Consider the following 12,505-nt stretch of genomic DNA (forward strand, 5'->3'; position numbering starts at 1 on the left):
ATTTGTTTTTATTCTTAAGAAAATATAATAAGACAATGATCACAATGCACGGGAATAAATGGATCAAATTTGGCTTTTTTCGCTGAGTCATCATCGTTCGTCAGTTTGGATTATAAAGAGTTAAATGTTTCCCGAAAGATTGAGATATAGGCATATCAATTAATGTAAATTTACCCATTGGTACCGCCCTTATTGAAAACTGAAATTCATTATCCCTTCACTTTCCAGTTTGATGCCACACGTATCGAGCGCCACCGAGTCACGCTGACGGGATGAACCCGTTCCTACTCGGGTTAACTTATTCAAATTAGTTTCGTAGTCGCAATTTCATTTAACAATCCAGCCCCTACTCCGTGCGCTAATCGGACTCATCGGACTGCCCTGATTATCACTCCATTGTACGTCAATCCTTCGCATGACATTCAATCATAATCATCACCTTCTTCTTCAGTACAATTCTTTTCGGTTTATCATCGGTCTTTTGTGGCCGTTTTTATTTCTTAAATCGTCTACTCTTCCAGTGCGTCCACTTCACCTTCTGCCGTTGAACCGCTCCGAATAACAAACGATACGCGGTGCCATCCTGTAGACTCTTTATTTTATCGCTCACTTCACTTTCATCGGATTTGATTGCGTGATATGGCGCTTCACCCTTTTCTTTCTCCAGATCAATCTGTCTTTGTTGAATACATCAATTTGTTCCTCCCTGAAATTGTTGGCGCACTCACTGTTATCAAAATGAGACACACTTGTTTATTCGAACTTGAAAATATTAAAAATGAACAGAGTTGACCATTACTTCCGTTACTCGGACATTGCCGCCTCTGGCACTAGCACAGTTATTAAGTGCGAGGTTTCTAAACCAAATCATTTTTGCAGTCGTATATCACGTGGCTACCAAATCCATACAACATAACAATGTTTTCTGCATCAATACTGTACCCACTGGATATCTAATACTTGAGACTTGGTCCTTGATCATGAGAAGAATATCTACGCCAGTGCGATTTGTGATGCTTTACTTGTATTAGAGAACATTTGGAACATTTTCGGTTTCTTCTTCAATGGCCCTAAATCAAACCGCAACTTAACCAACTTGTAAACTGAGTGCTTATTTCACAGCTATCACACACTGATCACAGATTTTGATTGCATGCTTTTATATGCCCGCCAATCGCATGGATCTTGTGTGGCGGAGATTGTTTCTTACCCGAAAGCATCCCATGTCGGACCGAAAATCGAACCCGCCATCTCCTGATTGGCAATTCTACGCCTTTGCTCGCAAGGCACTGGAGACACGTTCAGGATTGCGATAAAATTCAATAGAATTTATTATTGAAATTCCCGAGAGTTTTCTGGAGAATATCCTGAAAAACATAATTCAAATTAAAAAAAACTTTTCAGCAGATATTAAAAAGAAATTTTTCGCAGAAACTAAGAACATTTTTCCGAAGAAGTTCGAAAGAATTGCCCCACTTATTTTCACTAACACCACTAATTTTACTTGGAAAAAATCCACGTATATTTTCACGTAGGTTTGTTGAATTTCTTTTTTTATCTAGAGATGCAATTAAAAATCTGATATTTACTATTCTTACTTGCCTGTTCTTGATAAAAAGTTCGTAGACAATGTGCAAAATTATCTCGATGAAGATTCCTCACATGTACCGTAATCATGGGGAACATTATAATTTTTTTTAATTGTTTTGTAAATATTTCCTCCGCAAGTGAAATCATGTTTTTTTATATTTTTAAAACAAGTTGTTATTCTTGTTTAATAATTAATTTTAAATTTGTCTTTTTTGTCGAGTTTTTTTTTATTTTTCAATTTGGGGTAACTTTGATCAATAAACATTTCAAGGCAAATATAGTTGGAATTGCTTACGTTGAAGCGATGTGCATCGATTGTATCGACAAGCATTCGGAGAAATTGCATTCGGGAAAATTGCATTCTGGGTATTGTCGTGCAATCCGCCAGCGCATTATTTTTGTTTAAAAAGATTCACATGCACCATTGCCTTATACTTCTTAAGAAGGTATATACAGGACATAAGTTTGATCTCAAAGATAGAAAAATTATTTTCCACAATACTTTCAATCGGAATTGCCTTTTGCGATTTTACTAAAACAAATACACACGTTGTTTGACTATTTTAGAACAAAAGCTTCCTCGGAAATCACTTGGAGATCTTGGAGGATCAAGAACATCTAATACTACCAAAGGATATTGGGCTGATAATGTCCAATAAGACACCCTTGAGCGTATCTTTGAACGCTGCTCTTTTCGGACGCATACAGTCCATTGTGAAAATGTGTTTGCAAAAAGTACTTTTTCCGGGGAATCGTTTCATTCGGGGAGTTGTTACATCGACCAATCGGCGTAAAAATGTGTATGCAGAAGTTTTTGCGGCCGGGGAAGGTTCTTAAGATGGTTCGAGACCCCTCCTTTCTTTGGAAAGGGGGGCTCCCTTACACACCAATTTCATCATAACTCGAGAAATAATCAAGCAAATGGAAATCTGCCATGCGGAGGTTTTGGAAGGGAAGATATGCTTCTGGGGTGGTTTGAAACCCATCCCCCTTCCGAAAAGGGAAGCTCCCATTCGAATGAACCAGAAATTTCTACATAACTCGAGAACTAATTAGAGAATAAATCAATTTTTAGGCGAAACGAAGTTCGTCGGGCGTGCTAGTAAATAAATAAAAAGTTGACAGAGCTCACATAACACTATTTTCAGCCAAATTTGAGGACAAATGTGTCATATTTTGTCGATTATTTGTAACTCCGATCAAACAATGAATTACATGACTAATAATGGACAGTGGGGCAAAACGAGGTCTTGCAGCTTCGTGCAGTCAAATTAGCCACCTTTGCACGATTCCCCAGGAAGTTCCACGATTTCTGTCACAATTTTAAAGCAATCGACTCATACCGAACCGAGATATTGAATTTATTCACGTTATGAATAATGTTTTGCCATTGTGCGTTAGAGGCCTTTTTTCATCAATTAATAAGGGGTCCCCAGAGCTTACCCTGGCTTCCATAATTTCGTCGTTTTTTTACGACAGTCAGACTGTTTTAATTAATGTTTAAGTATTATAATTTCCAATTCATGATGGATTTTTATTAGAAAGAAATTACTCATTTTACTATTATTGGATTAACTAAGCGATTAACACTAATGAATCAGTACCACCAGCTTGCAAACTTTCATTGCTCTGATCTTAATGGAGAAATTCGTTAGTAAATCAGTATTCAAACCATTACAACTTAAGCGGAAACTTCCGTTAACCGTGTCACCAAAACAAAATCTAATCGAATTAATTGCCAATACAGCTGAAGTTATTCGAGCCAGCTCAAGTTTTTACGCGAAGCTCAAGCTCGATGCTAGTAAAAACTTACCGCCGCGGCCGTCATGACACCAAAAAATTGTACACAGTTACGGGCCACTTCGTAGCAGCCATGAACATAACACATCGTCCGTGCAGAACGGCTTATGTGCCCCCTGGATGGATGTATTGTCCAAGCAATTTTCAACTTTTGCATTATTCCGACTATACACGGTGAGCATTGCTGATGCTCGCGTAATTTATGTTGAGATTTGTAAAATTCAGTGTAAACCGCCTTTACTGCCAAACCGCAAATGTATCATTAAGTTTGAAGGTTTTTTTTACACATTATTTTTCGCCAACTCAATCTCGCTACGACTCAATTGACTTTGTAGGCATCAGTCAGTTCATAGTGCCAGCCCTTCATTCGACCCAAACCTCTTGCGTTCAGGCTTGAACCAAGTCAGCAAATTTTGGCTCTCCGCGATCAATCACACACAGTAGGTTCAATTGTGCAGATGATTGTAATACCAAACCCACGGCTAAATGCAAATTGCAGCCCCCTAGATTGCAGAGAATTTGTGAGGAGAAAGTACCCATCCATTTTTGGGGCTAATTTTGGCGCCCCTCATTTTTGCCTTTACATAATTGCAACGACTAGCACCAAGTTATCTGTAGGTCCGCACAGTAGCTAGTCTTCACAATTGCTGAATTAGGTAGACGGGTGATTTTATAATCGCTTAATGACCAGAGCGTTTGCGAATTCTTATGTCATTGCCACTACTGCCGGAAAGAAGCTGAATGAAATAGGGGAAACATGTCTACTTTACAGGAACTTGATAAAATGTCCTTCAACTTTGGGCAGATGAATGACAAACGAATTCCACATCTACTTTAACGGAAGCTACCTTTTTTGCCTTTGTATTTAAACGGCATTTGTCAATAATTATCGATCAATCATTTCTTTGATACTTACGATATATACGATTACAATAATGAAAAAAAGAGTATTACGAATCAAACGTTAATCTTCATGATAGATTGTTAATTAAACGTTTTTTTTTATAGTTCATAAATACGGCTACTTAGGATTTGAATCTTCAAATTATTTTTGGAATTTCTTATTCTCTTTCTCTCTCTCTCTCTCTTTTGAAGAATTTCCACAAACTAATTGGAATTCACAAACTAGTTTCTAGGAACTCGGAAAAGTGACGAAAAGGAGATATTTTTTTAAATATTAAAACAAGACAGTAAATATTGCGACATTTTTCAACAAGCAGCAGACTGTGTTTAATGATCAGTCGGTGTTTAGACCAAGAGAAACAGCTAGATGAAGAGGAGCTCATGACAAGGCTACGTTGTTAGAATACGATTTGTGAGGTGTAGACAGAGTGTAAAATAATCGAAAATTTTTGGTGAAGTCCACCTTTCTTCCCATTGTCAGTTCACTTCCAGACACATTCATAGTCGGCTCTGGACAGTCAATATTCAGTTAAATATTAGTTATTGAATATTTATGCGCAATTTTACAAATTAATAAATTATCTGAAATCTGAACACGTTTCAAATGAGTAAAGTAATGTAGGTATCACATAGAACTGAATTCGATTTTCATGACTATGACATTCTATGTTTTGAATATTGCGAATGTTTGTCAAATTTCGGACCGAAGTTGCTTCATGAATATTTTATGCTCTGGGTGTAGATACTATGGAGCAATATTGTTTGAATTTTGCACCATAGTTTGCAACCTTCTCGCAGATAGGATGAAGAAGAATGGTTGAGTTATTGTTATTGTCTTAGCTAACAAGCTAAATTGAGTTACAAAACCGATGGTAATAGCTGCTACCCTATCATATTGACAGATTTCTCTTCTCTTTATTGGCATTACATCCGCCTCCCGGGATATTGCCGCCTCGTAGCTTAGTGTTCAATGAGCACTTCCACAGTTATTAACTGCAATGCTAAGAACCATTTCCGCATTCATATATCGATGATACTTTATTCTCAGGGAAGTCAAGACAATTTTCAAACCGAAAATTGCCTAGACCGGCACCGGGAATCAAACCCAGCATAGTCTTCCTTTGTAGCCGCACGTCTTACCGCTAGGTTAAGTAGGGACTAATTAACAGTTTACCAAATAAAAATAAACGGTTAGATTAGATATTTGAATTATTATGTTTTTTGCCGCCATAATGTGATTTGAGTTCTCAGTTTCCGAGTTTTGCCTTTTTCGTACAATGAACTTCATTTTTTCACAGCCATTTCCAGCATGGTCTTGCTTTAAAGTCCCCTTCCATATTTTATGAATAACTAGGTGGGTCGATTGATGCAGTTGCTTGCTTTACTCAAATTTGAGAATCTCGACCGGGATCTCACCTTCTTGGCAGCTTTACTGTTTTTAGGTCATTCGGAGCCTTTTCAATCTCATCCAGCGTTGGTGGTTCCACAGCTTGACCGTCGTCGACTATATCTATTCTGCTTCTTAAATAATACACCTTAGTTTCCACCATTTTTGAAGATCCGACGGGCACTAGAAGGTGAGGCAACGAGCAAGGCGGATCAATCAAGTCGAAGACGATTCACGAACCTTCCGTAGACTGAGTGGATGGTGACGTGAAGCCATGGACCAAGCTGAATAAAGACTATGTTTATGTAGGGGAAGGTGGGGAGACATGATCCCCCTGTTTTAACGAGAACCAACATAATTTTGTTCCAGCATATTTTTTAGTATAGAGTAACAGTGAGTAACATTTTGAATTGACAACCGCATTGATTGTGCAGGAAGGTTTGTTTTTTTTTTGACTCTCCTAAATATTTTTTAAGTGATCACGCAAAATTTGAACAACTTTTCCTAACAATGACCAAATTCTATAATTTCACAGCACAAAGCCACTGGTAAAAATGTCAACATTAGATCACAAATTTAGGACATTTTAAATTCAAGTTGGTGCGTCAATATGGGGACACTTGATCCCTCATTTTTCAATTTATTCTCAGGCGGCTATTTTTGTGTAGATTTGACATATTCGATGAAGGATTGGCTCGAAAAAATATTTGTTCAGTGGATATCATAGAAAGGGGATCAAGTCTCCTTAAATTCAAAGATTGCATGCGATGCCGAATTCCATGTCAAAAATGTTCATGAATACAAACAGCAGGTCGAATTTTTTAAATACAATTTTCGACAGCACTCCAAAAAAATTGATTGTGTATCAATAACAACAACAATTTACAGACTGTCACACACCAGTAAAGTTAAATGATATATTTCTTGGAGAGTCTGTGCGAAAACCGCGTAAGTTCATTCATTTTTGGCTGTGATACATCGAAAATGAGAAAAAGGGGTTAAGTACGATGATTTTTTTTCAGTAGTAGATTCGTTCCTCTCATGCCCTTGCTATGCTACACTGTACCGTTCTCGTATTTCGTAATATCTGGGACACCGCAACCCAAACTGGATGCAAGGTTTGTTATTGAAGGTGTCCAAAAATGGTGACCTGACTTTAAGCCATAACTGTCGAGGAATCATGTTGCTGTTTATCGTTCTCAAAGTTCTATGCAAAGTTATCCTAGCCTGGATTCAGGATTGTGTGGATCATATTGTCACGCTCTGTATCATTCTGGAGCAGGTCAACGATTTCCAAGAGTCCCTTTACTTGGTATTCATTGACTACGAAAAAGCTTTCGACGAGAATATGTGGGGCGTTTTGAGACGCAAAGGAATTTCTGAGAAAATCATCGGCCTCGTCAAGGCACTGTACGAGGCCTTCTCTTGTGGAGTGCTGCACAATGGGGTCTTGTCCGACACGATCCGGGTCGTAACTGGTGTGAGGCAAGGATGTACTCTGTCACCACTACTGTTCCTCATCGTAATCGACGAGATTCTGGTAGGTGCGATTGACCGTGAACCAAATCGCGGGCTTGTATGGCAGCCTCTAACCATCGAATTGGCTGATGACGTTACACTCCTAGCTCAACGGCGCTCTGATATGCAAAGTAAGCTCAACGACCTTGCTACGCGCTCCTCTTCGGCAGATTTAGTCTTCAACGTCAACAAAACCAAATTGTTTGACGTAAACACAGCGACCCTTTCAGTTTTACAACAGCCGGGAGATCACTCAAGATGGAGATCTTTCAAGTCGGCCCTTTGCACCACTAGCGGTGTCATAAGAAATAACAATGTGAAACGTTGCCAGAATAAGTGTTACATAAACCATTTTTGTCGATTTTGAGTTTTTTACATGAAAGGCTTCTATTTACGTAGATCTAGTAAGGTAGTAACGAAAAACCCAAATTTATTCCCCAGCGGTGATGAAGCCTTTCTCGGTTCAATCTTTTGAATTCGTGTGGTGAAATGCAATGTTAGGTACTTGCGTACATTTTAGCGGTTAATACTAAAGACACACCTGTGGTACTTGTACCATGGTACAAGAGAACAAGAAAATTATTCCAAGACTATCTTTAATAAAGACAATAATTGGTATGGTACTCATTTCAAGATTCTTGTACCATGGTACATGTACCACCAGTGTGTCATTAGTATAAAACCTTTGAAGCGTTTTATACACGCTGCTAAAAAAGTACTCAATCATGAGAGTAATAGATTGCGCCTCGGCTAAAATGAATAATGCTAGACCAACATTTGAAAAGGGCGGAATAGCCAAAATGTAAATATTGCAGTGCAGTTTTTGTTTGAATGCATAGAATGTGGTGAAAACTAGCCCATAGTAATGGAAAAAAATAATATTTTCTATCAGTAAAAGTTATTTTGAGATACTTGAAAAATGGCGGATTTCCATCCTGGTTATATTCACCAAACATGGTTCTTACGCTATTCTTTCAAAAGCATAGGAACCTAGCGAAATTTGTGTGAATAAGGTAGGTTTTACTCTATCCTTCATATTAAGTCAATATTTATTGCATTTTCACTTATATTTGCTGTAATAATGAATATTTTTATAAGAAATGCGAAACAAGGATTTCCTACCTTTTGCTGGAGCTGTTACGGCCCGTACATCAGCCTGTTGAAAGGTTTATAGTGGAAATACGCCTTTCGAAAATAATCAGATGCAGGCTCCCGCGAGAGCTCTGTACCTTAAAATTTTTGTTCAATGTGTACACTGGAATAGCATAGAAGTGATTAGATACCACGTTTGTTTCTATTAAACCCTAATAATGCATAAAAATCATAATTAAATAGATTTTATTAATTTCTTTTTTGGTTCCTTACTGGAAACCTAACAAAAGCGCATTTTCGTTTAAAACCTAAAAAATATATATTAATAGCTGTTTTGCGCATATGTAACATGAAACTATTTGGAAGCAAATCTACTTCAGTCAGGTCATGTAAAATGAAACATTAGCATCATTACTAATGCCTTTCAGTGAGTGGATCAGTACCTATACCGAGTTGAGGCAAGCTTTAAGACCAATTATTTGAGAGACGTTCTTTAAGAATCAGTCACCCCCAGAAGTGATTCACCATATGCTGTTTATATTAGCTTAATTTGAATTAGTAACATCGATTGTAAAACGATATAAAAACTGAAAGGTGCAGCCCAATGGGGTTGTACGCAAAGGTGATGCAGAACCATGTATGTAATGAGTATTATTAGTATTAGTATTAGTTAGAAAATTATCAATAGTAAATTATTATCAATATATTTTATTTAATACATTGGATATGAAGAATTGACTCTTCCTTGATCGAATGGTCCAAGAGAATAGAGAATCCATCGAGAAACGGCTGAGATATTAACGTTCAAGTCTATCATATTTTCGTGATGTTTTTCAATTTTTCGCAATCGTAAAATGTACCCCAATATAGAAAATACACACGTGGCCTCAAATCAAACCTGTTTTTCTCCTAATCTATGATAAAAAGCTTGGAAATTAATGTTTTAATTGTTTTTTTTTTGTCTTTATTTAGGAGACTTTCAGCCCGAGGCTGGCTCATCTCCGTGTTTTAATTGGTTTATTTCTTGAGAATAACGTGCTACGCAATTCAAGCTGTACAGAAATAACCTAAAAGTAGGCAATTTATCGGTGAAACGTTGGGCGGAACAACACAGGCAGTTGGTAACAGGACTAATTTCCATGGCGTAGCGGACTTTGGGACAAGTGTGCCATAGGGGCAAGTGAGCCACCCATCATTTATTCAGTAAAATATCTATTAAGCGACCCAGCAAGTACACAGCTAGATTCGATCGTATTACCAGACATAGTGTATGGAATTTTGAATAGAACGTTCTACCAAAACGATTCCTACTGTTATAACCTTCCACACAATCACAAAACCTCCCGTGGCACCTATGAGAGGTCGTAGAGTTCTCTGTATCTCTCTTGAGTAGGTGTCCAACTAACCATCCTTCCCCTTCCTCAGCATTCACAAGGACGTGGCCAGGACATATCTCGACTATTGTAGAGTGCATCGCTTCCATCTAAGAGGTAGTGATTAGTCCCAAATCATTATATGTGGTAACGGATGAAAGTGATGCTACTTTCGTACAATAGTCTTGGCTTGTATCACCTACGAATTTGTGCGAATTGCTCAATGCTAATGCTAATATTTTGTGTATATGGTATGGGGCTGTACACTAATTACGTAAGCAATTTTTCTGGGTTTTTCAACCCCCCTTCCCCATGTAAGATTTTTCCCAAATAAATCATGTTTTATTTATATGGAGCGTAAGAAAATGGACGACCCCCCACCCTTATAAGTGCTTACGTAATTAGTGTACGACCCCTATACAAGTAAACATAGTCCAGATAATTAGAGAGTTTTTCGTTGAATGGGTTATGTGTCCGGCACTGGGTGATCTCCCCGTAATAGAGAATAAATCTGTTTCCTAAAGCATTTCAGTCCAATCATCTAATCAAATGAAAAGTATGATACTCGTCATAGATCGAAGTCATAATTTCTAGTCTATAGAAATTATAATAAAATAATGATAGAAATGGGGTCTCCAGTAGCCTTGCGAGCAAAGGCGTAGGATAACCAATCCGGAGATGGCGAGTTCGATTCTCGGTTCGGTCTAGGATGTTTTCGGGTTGGAAATTTTTTTGACACCCTGGGCATAGTGTATCCATTGTACTTGCCACACAAGATACATACTCATGCAATGGCGGGCATAGAAAAGCTTTCAATTAATAACTGATGAAATGCTAATAGAATACTAATTTGAAAAGCAGGCCACGTTCCAGTTGGAATGTAGAGCCATAGAAGAAGAAGAATAAATTATAAATTCACAGTACTATGAATCGTATTTTGATAAGAAAATTATTTTGAGCTTTTTAGTGGAATGTCTTTACTGTACAATCCCATTGAATTCCACCACTTAATTGTATCTTGACAGATACGTATTTCGACCTCAACAGTAAGGCTGTCTTCAGTGTCTCGTACTTGACTCGACTGATGCTTAGTAACTCAAAGAACATAAATAAGTCAATTGTGTCATCATAAACCTTTGAAATTTTTTTTATTTGTTAATTTAGAGGCTCACTCGTCGCATAGTAGCGTTACAGAGCCGAAATTCATTTAATACTATCTTAAAAATCATGTTGCTTTGTATACCATCAAAAGCATATAGTCAAATGCGAACTTATTCATAATTAAATAAAAAAATAATATATGGAACATACATAAGACTAAGTTACCTTTTTTCGAAGTTCAAATAATGTAATCGTTACATCCACACCTGAAAGGTCATATTGCAAAAATCATCACGCATTGCCTTCGAGCTGACCAAATCGTTCTCTTTGTCCGTTTTTTTTGTGCAGGTCCACCTCAGTAATTGCAGCCGGGTCGATAATTACGAAAATCATCAACTTTTTCGCTTTCTCGAGCCAACCAACACACTTTTTTAAGCAGTACCACTTGCCCACAGGTTCAATGATCTTTAAACACTATTTATTAACACACTTTTTGCTGCCTTTCGGGATCTCCAGGTTAGTAGCAATGATGACGAACCATTAAACACACGCATCCGAAAAATGGTGCAAGTACATTTTTTCACTATCTTCACTTGGTTAGATATTCACATAGGTACTCGCTCGTGTGCGTAACTCTCTGGGGCAAACTCCCGCCGAATGAAGAGATCACCATCTCCTGTAGGTAATCAAAGGTAATGGCCGATGACTTAAGGAAAAATGACGACGGAGCAAAGCGGTAAAATGTAATCAATAAAATTAACACTTTTACTCTAGAACACTTGAGCACCACGAGTCTAACTCAAAAGAGCTGTTTCAGTCGGACCGCAACCGCCGCCGTCGGCCACTTGAAGGAGAGCTGGAGAGTCAAATAATAAGCTCTACTAAATTAAAAAAAAACTTCCATTATCCCTTTCACCAAACGGAGAAAGGTACAACTGAAACCCCTTTTCTTGAATCAAACACAATTAGTTTATTCAAGTGAAGTAAAATATCTAGGTGTCATAATCGACGCAAAGCTTAATTGGAACTCTCATCTCCAATCAGTTGTGCAGAAAGGTCTCAATACACTTTGGGTTTGTTCAAAAACCCTTGGTAAAAGATGGGGCCTAAAACCAAGTATGATCATGTGGATATATAAAACCATTGTCCGTCCCAGGACAACTTACGCTTCCCTTGTCTGGTGGCCTAAAACTAATGAGGCTGCTGCAAGGGCTAAGCTCAACAAAATCCAACGCACCGCTTGCATAGCCATCACTGGTGCAGTTCGTAGTACACCCACTTTGGCCCTAGACGCAATGCTTCACCTGCCCCGGTTAGATCAATTCATAAAGCTGGAAGCGGAAAAAAGTGCTCTAAGGTTAAAGAGAACAAAAACACTGCTGTCAGGGAGACCTTACAGGTCACCTCAGCATATTAAATGAATTTGCCATAAATCCCGCAATAGGAATTTGTAGTGACTGGATGGAAACGGTAGTCAATTATGACTTACCTTACGATGTGTTCATTCCTTCCCGCCAGGAGTGGGAAGGAGGTGGACCAGCGTTCCAACAGGTTCTATAAATTTCTTCACAGATGGTTCGAAAATGAATAATCTGACAGGATCCGGAATCTATGGCCCTACAACAAAAATTTCTGTCCACTTAGGACAGTGGCCCACAGTATTTCAGGCGGAAATATATGCAATATTAGAATGCGTGTTATTATGCCTGAGGAGAAAGTATAGATTTGCAAAAATATGTAT

General features: G+C 38.0%; 1 protein-coding gene across 1 annotated transcript in view; it reads right to left on the reverse strand.

Annotated features, from left to right (window-relative positions):
• The window catches only part of LOC134204059 (uncharacterized), a 249,619-nt gene extending 238,331 nt beyond the window's left edge, over positions 1-11,288 (reverse strand). The window contains 1 exon segment of the mRNA XM_062678883.1: positions 10,990-11,288. The gene's annotated coding sequence lies outside the window, so the exon portion shown is untranslated.
• Positions 11,289-12,505: the final 1,217 nt, after the last annotated feature.

The sequence above is a fragment of the Armigeres subalbatus genome, unplaced genomic scaffold (genome assembly GCF_024139115.2).
Source record: "Armigeres subalbatus isolate Guangzhou_Male unplaced genomic scaffold, GZ_Asu_2 Contig377, whole genome shotgun sequence".
NCBI classification, from domain to species: domain Eukaryota; kingdom Metazoa; phylum Arthropoda; class Insecta; order Diptera; family Culicidae; genus Armigeres; species Armigeres subalbatus.